The following is a 9042-nucleotide window of genomic DNA, read 5'->3' as shown; positions in this document are numbered from 1 at the left end:
TTCTGTAGCACCACATTTCAAAAGCTTCTATTCTCTTCTTGTCCAAACTATTTATCGTCCATGTTTCACTTCCATACATGGCTACACTCCATACAAATACTTTCAGAAATGACTTCCTGACACTTAAATCAATACTGGATGTTAACAAATTTCTCTTCTTCAGAAACGCTTTCCTTGCCATTGCCAGCCTACATTTTATATCCTCTCTACTTCGACCATCATCAGTTATTTTGCTCCCCAAATAGCAAAACTCCTTTACTACTTTAAGTGCCTCATTTCCTAATCTAATTCCCTCAGCATCACCCGACTTAATTAGACTACATTCCATTATCCTTGTTTTGCTTTTGTTGATGTTCATCTTATATCCTCCTTTCAAGACACTGTCCATTCCATTCAACTGCTCTTCCAAGTCCTTTGCTGTCTCTGACAGAATTACAATGTCATCGGTGAACCTCAAAGTTTTTATTTCTTCTCCATGAATTTTAATACCTACTCCAAATTTTTCTTTTGTTTCCTTTACTGCTTGCTCAATATACAGATTGAACAACATCGGGGAGAGGCTACAACCCTGTCTTACTCCCTTCCCAACCACTGCTTCCCTTTCATGTCCCTCGACTCTTATAACTGCCATCTGGTTTCTGTACAAATTGTAAATAGCCTTTCGCTCCCTGTATTTTACCCCTGCCACCTTTAGAATTTGAAAGAGAGTATTCCAGTCAACACTGTCAAAAGCTTTCTCTAAGTCTACAAATGCTAGAAACGTAGGTTTGCCTTTCCTTAATCTTTCTTCTAAGATAAGTCGTAAGGTCAGTATTGCCTCACGTGTTCCAGTGTTTCTACGGAATCCAAACTGATCTTCCCCGAGGTTGGCTTCTACTAGTTTTTCCATTCGTCTGTAAAGAATTCGTGTTAGTATTTTGCAGCTGTGACTTATTAAGCTGATAGTTCGGTAATTTTCACATCTGTCAACACCTGCTTTCTTTGGGATTGGAATTATTATATTCTTCTTGAAGTCTGAGGGTATTTCGCCTGTTTCATACATCTTGCTCACCAGATGGTAGAGTTTTGTCAGGACTGGCTCTCCCACGGCCGTCAGTAGTTCCAATGGAATATTGTCTACTCCGGGGGCCTTGTTTCGACTCAGGTCTTTCAGTGCTCTGTCAAACTCTTCACGCAGTATCATATCTCCCATTTCATCTTCATCTACATCCTCTTCCATTTCCATAATATTGTCCTCAAGTACATCGCCCTTGTATAAACCCTCTATATACTCCTTCCACCTTTCTTCTTTCCCTTCTTTGCTTAGAACTGGGTTTCCATCTGAGCTCTTGATATTCATACAAGTCGTTCTCTTATCTCCAAAGGTCTCTTTAATTTTCCTATAGGCGGTATCTATCTTACCCCTAGTGAGATAGGCCTCTACATCCTTACATTTGTCCTCTAGCCATCCCTGCTTAGCCATTTTGCACTTCCTGTCGATCTCATTTTTGAGACGTTTGTATTCCTTTTTGCCTGTTTCACTTAATGCATTTTTATATTTTCTCCTTTCATCAAGTAAATTCAATATTTCTTCTGTTACCCAAGGATTTCTACTAGCCCTCGTCGTTTTACCTACTTGATCCTCTGCTGCCTTCACTACTTCATCCCTCAAAGCTACCCATTCTTCTTCTACTGTATTTATTTCCCCCATCCCTGTCAATTGCTCCCTTATGCTCTCCCTGAATCTCTGTACAACCTCTGGTTCTTTTAGTTTATCCAGGTCCCATCTCCTTAAATTCCCACCTTTTTGCAGTTTCTTCAGTTTTAATCTACAGGTCATAACCAATAGATTGTGGTCAGAGTCCACATCTGCCCCTGGAAATGTCTTACAGTTTAAAACCTGGTTCCTAAATCTCTGTCTTACCATTATATAATCTATCTGATACCTTTTAGTATCTCCAGGGTTCTTCCATGTATACAACCTTCTTTCATGATTCTTAAACCAAGTGTTAGTTATGATTATGTTGTGCTCTGTGCAAAATTCGACCAGGCGGCTTCCTCTTTCATTTCTGTCCCCCAATCCATATTCACCTACTATGTTTCCTTCTCTCCCATTTCCTACGCTCGAATTCCAGTCACCCATGACTATTAAATTTTCGTCTCCCTACACAATCTGAATAATTTCTTTTATTTCATCATACATTTCTTCAATTTCTTCATCATCTGCAGAGCTAGTTGGCATATAAACTTGTACTACTGTAGTAGGTGTGGGCTTCGTATCTATCTTGGCCACAATAATGCGTTCACTATGCTGTTTGTAGTAGCTTACCCGCATTCCTATTTTCCTATTCATTATTAAACCTACTCCTGCATTACCCCTATTTGATTTTGTGTTTATAACCCTGTAGTCACCTGACCAGAAGTCTTGTTCCTCCTGCCACCGAACTTCACTAATTCCCACTATATCTAACTTCAACCTATCCATTTCCCTTTTTAAATTTTCTAACCTATCTGCCCGATTAAGGGATCTGACATTCCACGCTCCGATCCGTAGAACGCCAGTTTTCTTTTTCCTGATAACGACATCCTCTTGAGTAGTCCCCGCCCGGAGATCCGAATGGGGGACTATTTTACCTCCGGAATATTTTACCCAAGAGGACGCCATCATCATGTAATCATACAGTAAAGCTGCATGCCCTCGGGAAAAATTACGGCTGTAGTTTCCCCTTGCTTTCAGCCGTTCGCAGTACCAGCACAGCAAGGCCGTTTTGGTTATTGTTACAAGGCCAGATCAGTCAATCATCCAGACTGTTGCCCTTGCAACTACTGAAAAGGCTGCTGCCCCTCTTCAGGAACCACACGTTTGTCTGGCCTCTCAACAGATACCCCTCCGTTGTGGTTGCACCTACGGTACGGCTATCTGTATCGCTGAGGCACGCAAGCCTCCCCACCAACGGCAAGGTCCATGGTTCATGGGGGGGGCATATGACATTATAGAATGAAAATATGCAAAATATGTCAACTTACTGATTTGTGTTTCCCCAAGATTTGCAATGATTCTAAGTGCAAATGTGACTGAACTAAGTTGTTTTAAGAGTTCAAAAATGTGTTTTTTTTTCTCAATTTAAATTCTTATCAATATGGACCCCTAAGAATTTTGAAGTTTCCACACTATTTAGTACTTCCTTGCAATGTGTTGTACTTCTCATTGATAAAGTATTTCTAGATGTGAAGAGCATAAAATGTTGCTTCTTTTTAAAATTGAGGGTGAGACCATATTGCAGAAAACCAATGATACTTTTAAGAACTTTGCTTACCATTTATTCTGTTTCCATGTGTATGTTTGGACTGATTACAATACTAGTATCATCTGCAAAAAGACCAAATTCTGCGTTTTGTATACTAGACAGAACATTGTTTACATATATGAAGAACAGTAATGGACCTAAGATTGAATCTTGGGGAACATCATATGTGATTTCTTCCCAGTCAGAATTATGTACCTGGACTATATTCCTTGAATTACTAAGAAGAACTTTCTGCATTCTTTTGGTTAGATATGACATTATCCATTGGTCGGCTATATCATCAATCCCATAAAATGTTAATTTAACTAGGAGAATGCTGTAATTAACACAGTCAAATGCCTCATAGTGGTAGCTAAAATACCAATCTGTGCTAGTTTATTATTTAATGCTTGTAAAATCTGGTGAGAGAACATGTAAATGGCATTCTCAGTAGAGTAAACCTCCTGAAACTCAAACTGTGATTTGCAGGGATACTATTGTTGTTAAGGTGAGATATTTTAGAATACATCACCTTCTTCTCAATACTTTTGGAGAATGATTTCAGCAGACAAAGAGGTCAGTAGTTATTGACATCTCTCTTATCACCTTTAGCAACAGCATATTTCAGTCTCTCTGGAAAAGTGCCTTGAGTCGGTGATGCATTACATATTTCAGATAAGACTGGGTTTATTCCATGGGAATAAATTTTTAGTGCTCTATTGGAAACACCATCAAAACCAGACGAGCTTTTATTTTCTGGAGAACGTATAATTTTCTTAATTTCAGAAGGAGAAGCTGGTGATACATTCATATGAGTGAATTATATGATAGTTAGATTTTCAACATATTGCTGTGATTTTGTTCTTGAACGGTTTGTCCCTATGCTTTCTGCTGTGTTTAAGAAATGATTATTAACTGTTTTTGCTACTCGTGACTCATCATTACAGCTCTTCCATTCAGTTCAACAGTGCCGTTGTGTTGTTGTAGAGCTGGATGCCCTGTCATTCACTTCGATACATTCCTGATTACCTGAAGTCTGTTGTCAGAAGTACTTATTTCTGACATTATGTGCATGTTATTTGATTTTTAATAACCTTTCTTAGAAATTTGGAGTAGTTTTTGTAGTGTGCAGCTACTGCAAGATCCGTCTTTGTTCTTGCTGAAATATTCATTTCCCTTTTCCTTTCACAAGATACTTACTTTAATCTCTCTAGAGATCCATGGCTCTTTACTTGGCGGTTTGGTGTCCTTTCTGACTATCTTATGTGGAAATCTGTTTTCAAGTAATGATATGGATTTATCATGGAATACAATCAATTTTATGTCAGCATTTGTTTCGTTATAAATTACATCCCATGTCATCTTCTGTAAACTATTCTTAAAAATATTTTCCTTGGAGTCTTTAATTATTCTAACTGATTTGTACTGAGGAGTATTCATATCGTAAGGCACTGTGTTTTTTTATACTAATTAACTATGCATCATAATCATTGATAGCATTTGTTACTGGGAAAACACTTATTTTCTTACTTTGATCTTCATCAAAGAAAACATTATCAATTAGGGTCCTACTGCCTTTATCCACCCACGTTGGAAAGTTAGTTACTGAGACCAAATTGTAGGACCCAAATAAAGTTTCCATATCATTTTTCCTATCATAACCCTTTAGAAAATCTATCACGGTTATAAACTGCTTACTAAACTAAACAAAAAGGACTGATAATAGCCAGCCAGAATGGTCGAGCGGTTCTAGGCACTACAGTCTGGAACCGCGCGATCGCTACGGTCGCAGGTTCGAATCCTGCCTCGGGTGTGGATGTGTGTGATGTCCTTAGGTTAGTTAGGTTTAAGTAATTCTAAGTTCTACGGGACTTATGACCTCAGAAGTTGAGTCCCATAGTGCTCAGAGCCATTTGAACCATTTGACTGATAATACTTGACACTCAGCATGATTGAGACTGGTCGCCTTGAGCACCTACATCAAGAAACTATGTGTACACGATCAAATACGTTATTAAAATCAATAAAAAGTAAGGCTCCCGTCCCATCTTTCCACTACAGAAGTCAGAATCGTGCACCCAGACAAACAGCTTTGGCAAACAACAAGAATTTTCTGTAGCAATACCGACAAATGGCTTGTTACTGCCCTGGCGGCGGTTTTGTAATTGAAAGTAAGTTGCGTGATCGTGCGGAATTTATCTCGATGTCCGGTTGTCCTTGAAATTAGAACGATTTTACTAACCTTGAAAGGAGTGTGAACCCCCTCCCGTATCACCTCATTAACCAGTGACTTAATGGTATCACCTACAAGAGGCTAAAAGTGTACAAAAATTCCTTAGGAGTACTGTCAACGTCCGGTAATTTTTGTGATGGTGATCCAAGAGTAAGACTATATACAGTGTATCATGTCTCGAGTGAAGTCCTTAGAAATTTATCAATGACTGCTGGAGTAGCCAAGCAATCCGACAGAGGAGGTTATGTAACTATACTTCGCTCTTGAAATGTGACGTTGGGACGTCAATACTTGACCATTAGTTTGATAGAGAGTTTGACGGGGGAGGGGGGGGGGGGGGAGTTCTGCGGAAATTCACGGTCATGTGCAGAGGACACGCCCCACTCTTCCACGGGTGGGTGGTGCAACTCCTGAGAATCAACGGAAATGAAATCTGACTGACGGTATTAGAGATGGGCAAAGTCGTTCATCCTTGGGATCTAGTTCACTCGTGATCGCACTTTTTTGGGAACAGTGCATTTTTACTCGTTCACCGTTCATTGTGCTTGGTACATGGTTCTTACAGAAAACTGAAAACTAGTAGCATAGGTGACTGAAGATGGAAGGCTCCTCCCACTGGAGTACAGAGTTTTTATTCATAAAAGAATTCTCACACACTTGTAATTTTCGTGATTCTGCAAAACATCTCCTTTAGCGGACTGTAGCGTTATGTGGCTGATCACAGTGAAATAATATATAAAGTGGCGCACGAAAAACCCGGTCCCGCGTACAGACTGCTCGCCAATTACGTACGATATGTTGACCGCTACGAGCAGAATAGATAAACATGTAATAATTAGGCAGTGAAGAAATAACAAATAAGCTAATGCAAACAACTTCGAAACAACAGACGACGATTGCTAAGCGACAATGAGCAGTTTAGTAATCGGGCTCGATTTTTCGTGCCCCACCCTGTGCCACTGAAATAATACTGTAGGAGTTGTCGGTCTGCCTTCCATAACAATGAACATGATCTTTTACCTTGGATAAAAAAAAGACGGAAAATGGCCACTCGTTTGTGCCGTGCCGACGTCCTTTGCATGTGTAATAACAAAAAATCTTGCATTTTTTACAAGTATTTCTTCTGCTGTTTATCGAAATAGTGAAGTAAGCTGATAGGCCGTTTTGTTACCTGAAAAGATGTATGTATTACATACCACGTAATTTTATGTTGTTTACGTAATTATAAAATAAATTTTAATTACCGGTCGTGGACGCTGAATAGAATACGAAAACAACCAGAAGTTCAGTGTTCAAAAAAGGTTTGAAACAGATCTAGAATGGGCGTGCTAAGCGAACGAAACGAACAAAAACTCCTTAGTGAACTAACTACGAGTAGTCGGCAGTGGAACTGCGACGAGTGGCCACGCGAAGAGGGACGAGTCCGGCCGAGGGAGACCGAAACCGAGAGAGACGGGAACGTGACCGAGGCTGGAACAAGACCGTCCGACGCGCCGTTCGCGATCGAGACCGACCGTTTCCCTTTCCTGGGAACTATAAATAGAAAGCCGCGACCGAAGTGAACTATGAAAGACTGTTCCTTAGAATTCGTTCCTCGCTCGTTCCGTTCATCTTGGTGAACCGTTCTTTGGACCCGCTAGTTCGCGAACGACCCATCTCTAGACGGTATGTCTTTCACTGACACCACGTGTTCCAATGGCACACTTGTGCCGATCTGGGTCTGATCAGCAGCGGCCTGTGGCATGCTTTTCCCATCCGGGGCTGCAGAAGAAGGGTGGGAATACGTTGCAGACTTACCGATGCCCGACAGGTGTGTCGATATAGTAAGGAGCTCCGGAACAGTGCCTCCTGAAGAGGCGGTCTCGGTCTCGGTCTTGCGAGATAGATCGGAAGGCGCGCTGGATGCTTTCAAATCTCGAACAGCCCGGTCTGAACTAGGGGATGGGAGAGAAGGTAAGAGGAATTGTCTGACTTCTCACCATCCTTCGATCGTCTACGCTTGTTTAGAAGTCGAGGTGGTGGCGTCACAGAAGCTACAGTGGCAAAGTCCCTACGCGACGTTAACGGTGCAAATGCTTTAGCGTCATCAAGCAATGGTTCGCGTTGCTTCTCAGGGACTTACTTAGGCGCAATACGTGTTACTTGAGCCCAAGAGTGCTACTGTCTTCGGTGGAGAGCGAAAAATCACTTTTACTTTGTGCTTGCTGAGGATCCGTTCCATTTTCGACGAAAGGCTACATACGACAGAAAGCTATGATTTAATATTTCTGTGTCTTCTTCTGCGTAGCTTTGCAAGATTTAAATCTATGGCTTTCCTGCTGTATGTGGGAAGCCTATCGTCAAAAATAGGACGGATCCTCAGCAAGCACAAAGTAAAAGCGATTTTTCGTCCTCCACAGACGACAGCGGCACTCTTTGGTTCCGTTAAAGATAATTTGATGCTCCAGAGGGCTGGAGGGCCTATGAAAGATGTACAGAATACCGCAGCTACACCAGCCTCTCAAAGCCAAGTAAATCGGCTGTGGCAGAACACTGTACTGATACTCGTCACGCTGTATTGCACGAAAACGATGAAATTTAAGCGTCTACCTCATCTTTCTGGTATGCTGTGGTGAAAGAGGCAATTGAAATACGTTTGACGACAGATTTAATTAACAGAGATAGCGGCTTCAGTCTGGACAATTTATAGAATCCGGCGCTTTCGGAAATAAGTAATAAGCTTGCAAAGACGTCGCGACAATGCAACTCAGAATGGTACATCGACATCCCATCGTGGATCGACAGCCTTTCGGCTCACTCTGAAGATGGCTGAACGACATACAGTCGAAATATTAGAAGAAGGAGGTGAATCTATGCTGCTACTGACCCGAAATTTAATGGACACACATAAATTAATAATGACAAAACCACCTACAACCCATAGCTGGGAAGGAAACCCCGCCTTCCGGAAGGCGAATCCGTTGTTTCACCACTGTGCCGCCTTGCTGCGTGCGTGCGAGTCGTTTTAAGTTGTGGTACTCCTTGTGAGACGACGATTTCAGAAGACGTATTCCGGGCCATTATCGAGCCAAGTTAGACCCTGCAGCCTTTTGACGATATTCTGCGTTAGTTTCTATTATCTTTCTACTCTTTGCACATCTCCCAGAAGTATTTCTCTCCTAGTGAACGCGTATATTAGTCATTTCTGTGTTCCATAGTTTTCGTCTTCATTTTATGCATCGTTTGTACTCTTCCATGAGCTGTCTCGCAAATATATCTTTGAAAACGTAGCAGATCAATGCGGCTGCAAAAAACCATTCTTTTCCCTCTAAGGTGCTATTGTTTACCGTCTACGTTGCATAAGAAGCTACACCTGACAGGGTACGATAGAGAAAGTGCGAGAAGGTCATAAACGTTAGCCGATAATTTATTAGCTTCCTTAAAGGTATGTTCACAACTTCAAATGCATAATTTTTCTTCCAAAAATTGCTCCTAAATTCAGGTGCATCTTATACTAGAAATTAATGTAAAAATTCCCAGTGTCTGATTTAAAAATCCTGCCAG

The sequence above is a fragment of the Schistocerca serialis genome, chromosome 1, assembly GCF_023864345.2.
Source record: "Schistocerca serialis cubense isolate TAMUIC-IGC-003099 chromosome 1, iqSchSeri2.2, whole genome shotgun sequence".
NCBI classification, from domain to species: Eukaryota; Metazoa; Arthropoda; class Insecta; order Orthoptera; family Acrididae; genus Schistocerca; species Schistocerca serialis.
The sequence above is the reverse complement of the archived record's forward strand: the minus strand, read 5'-3'. Positions refer to the sequence as shown.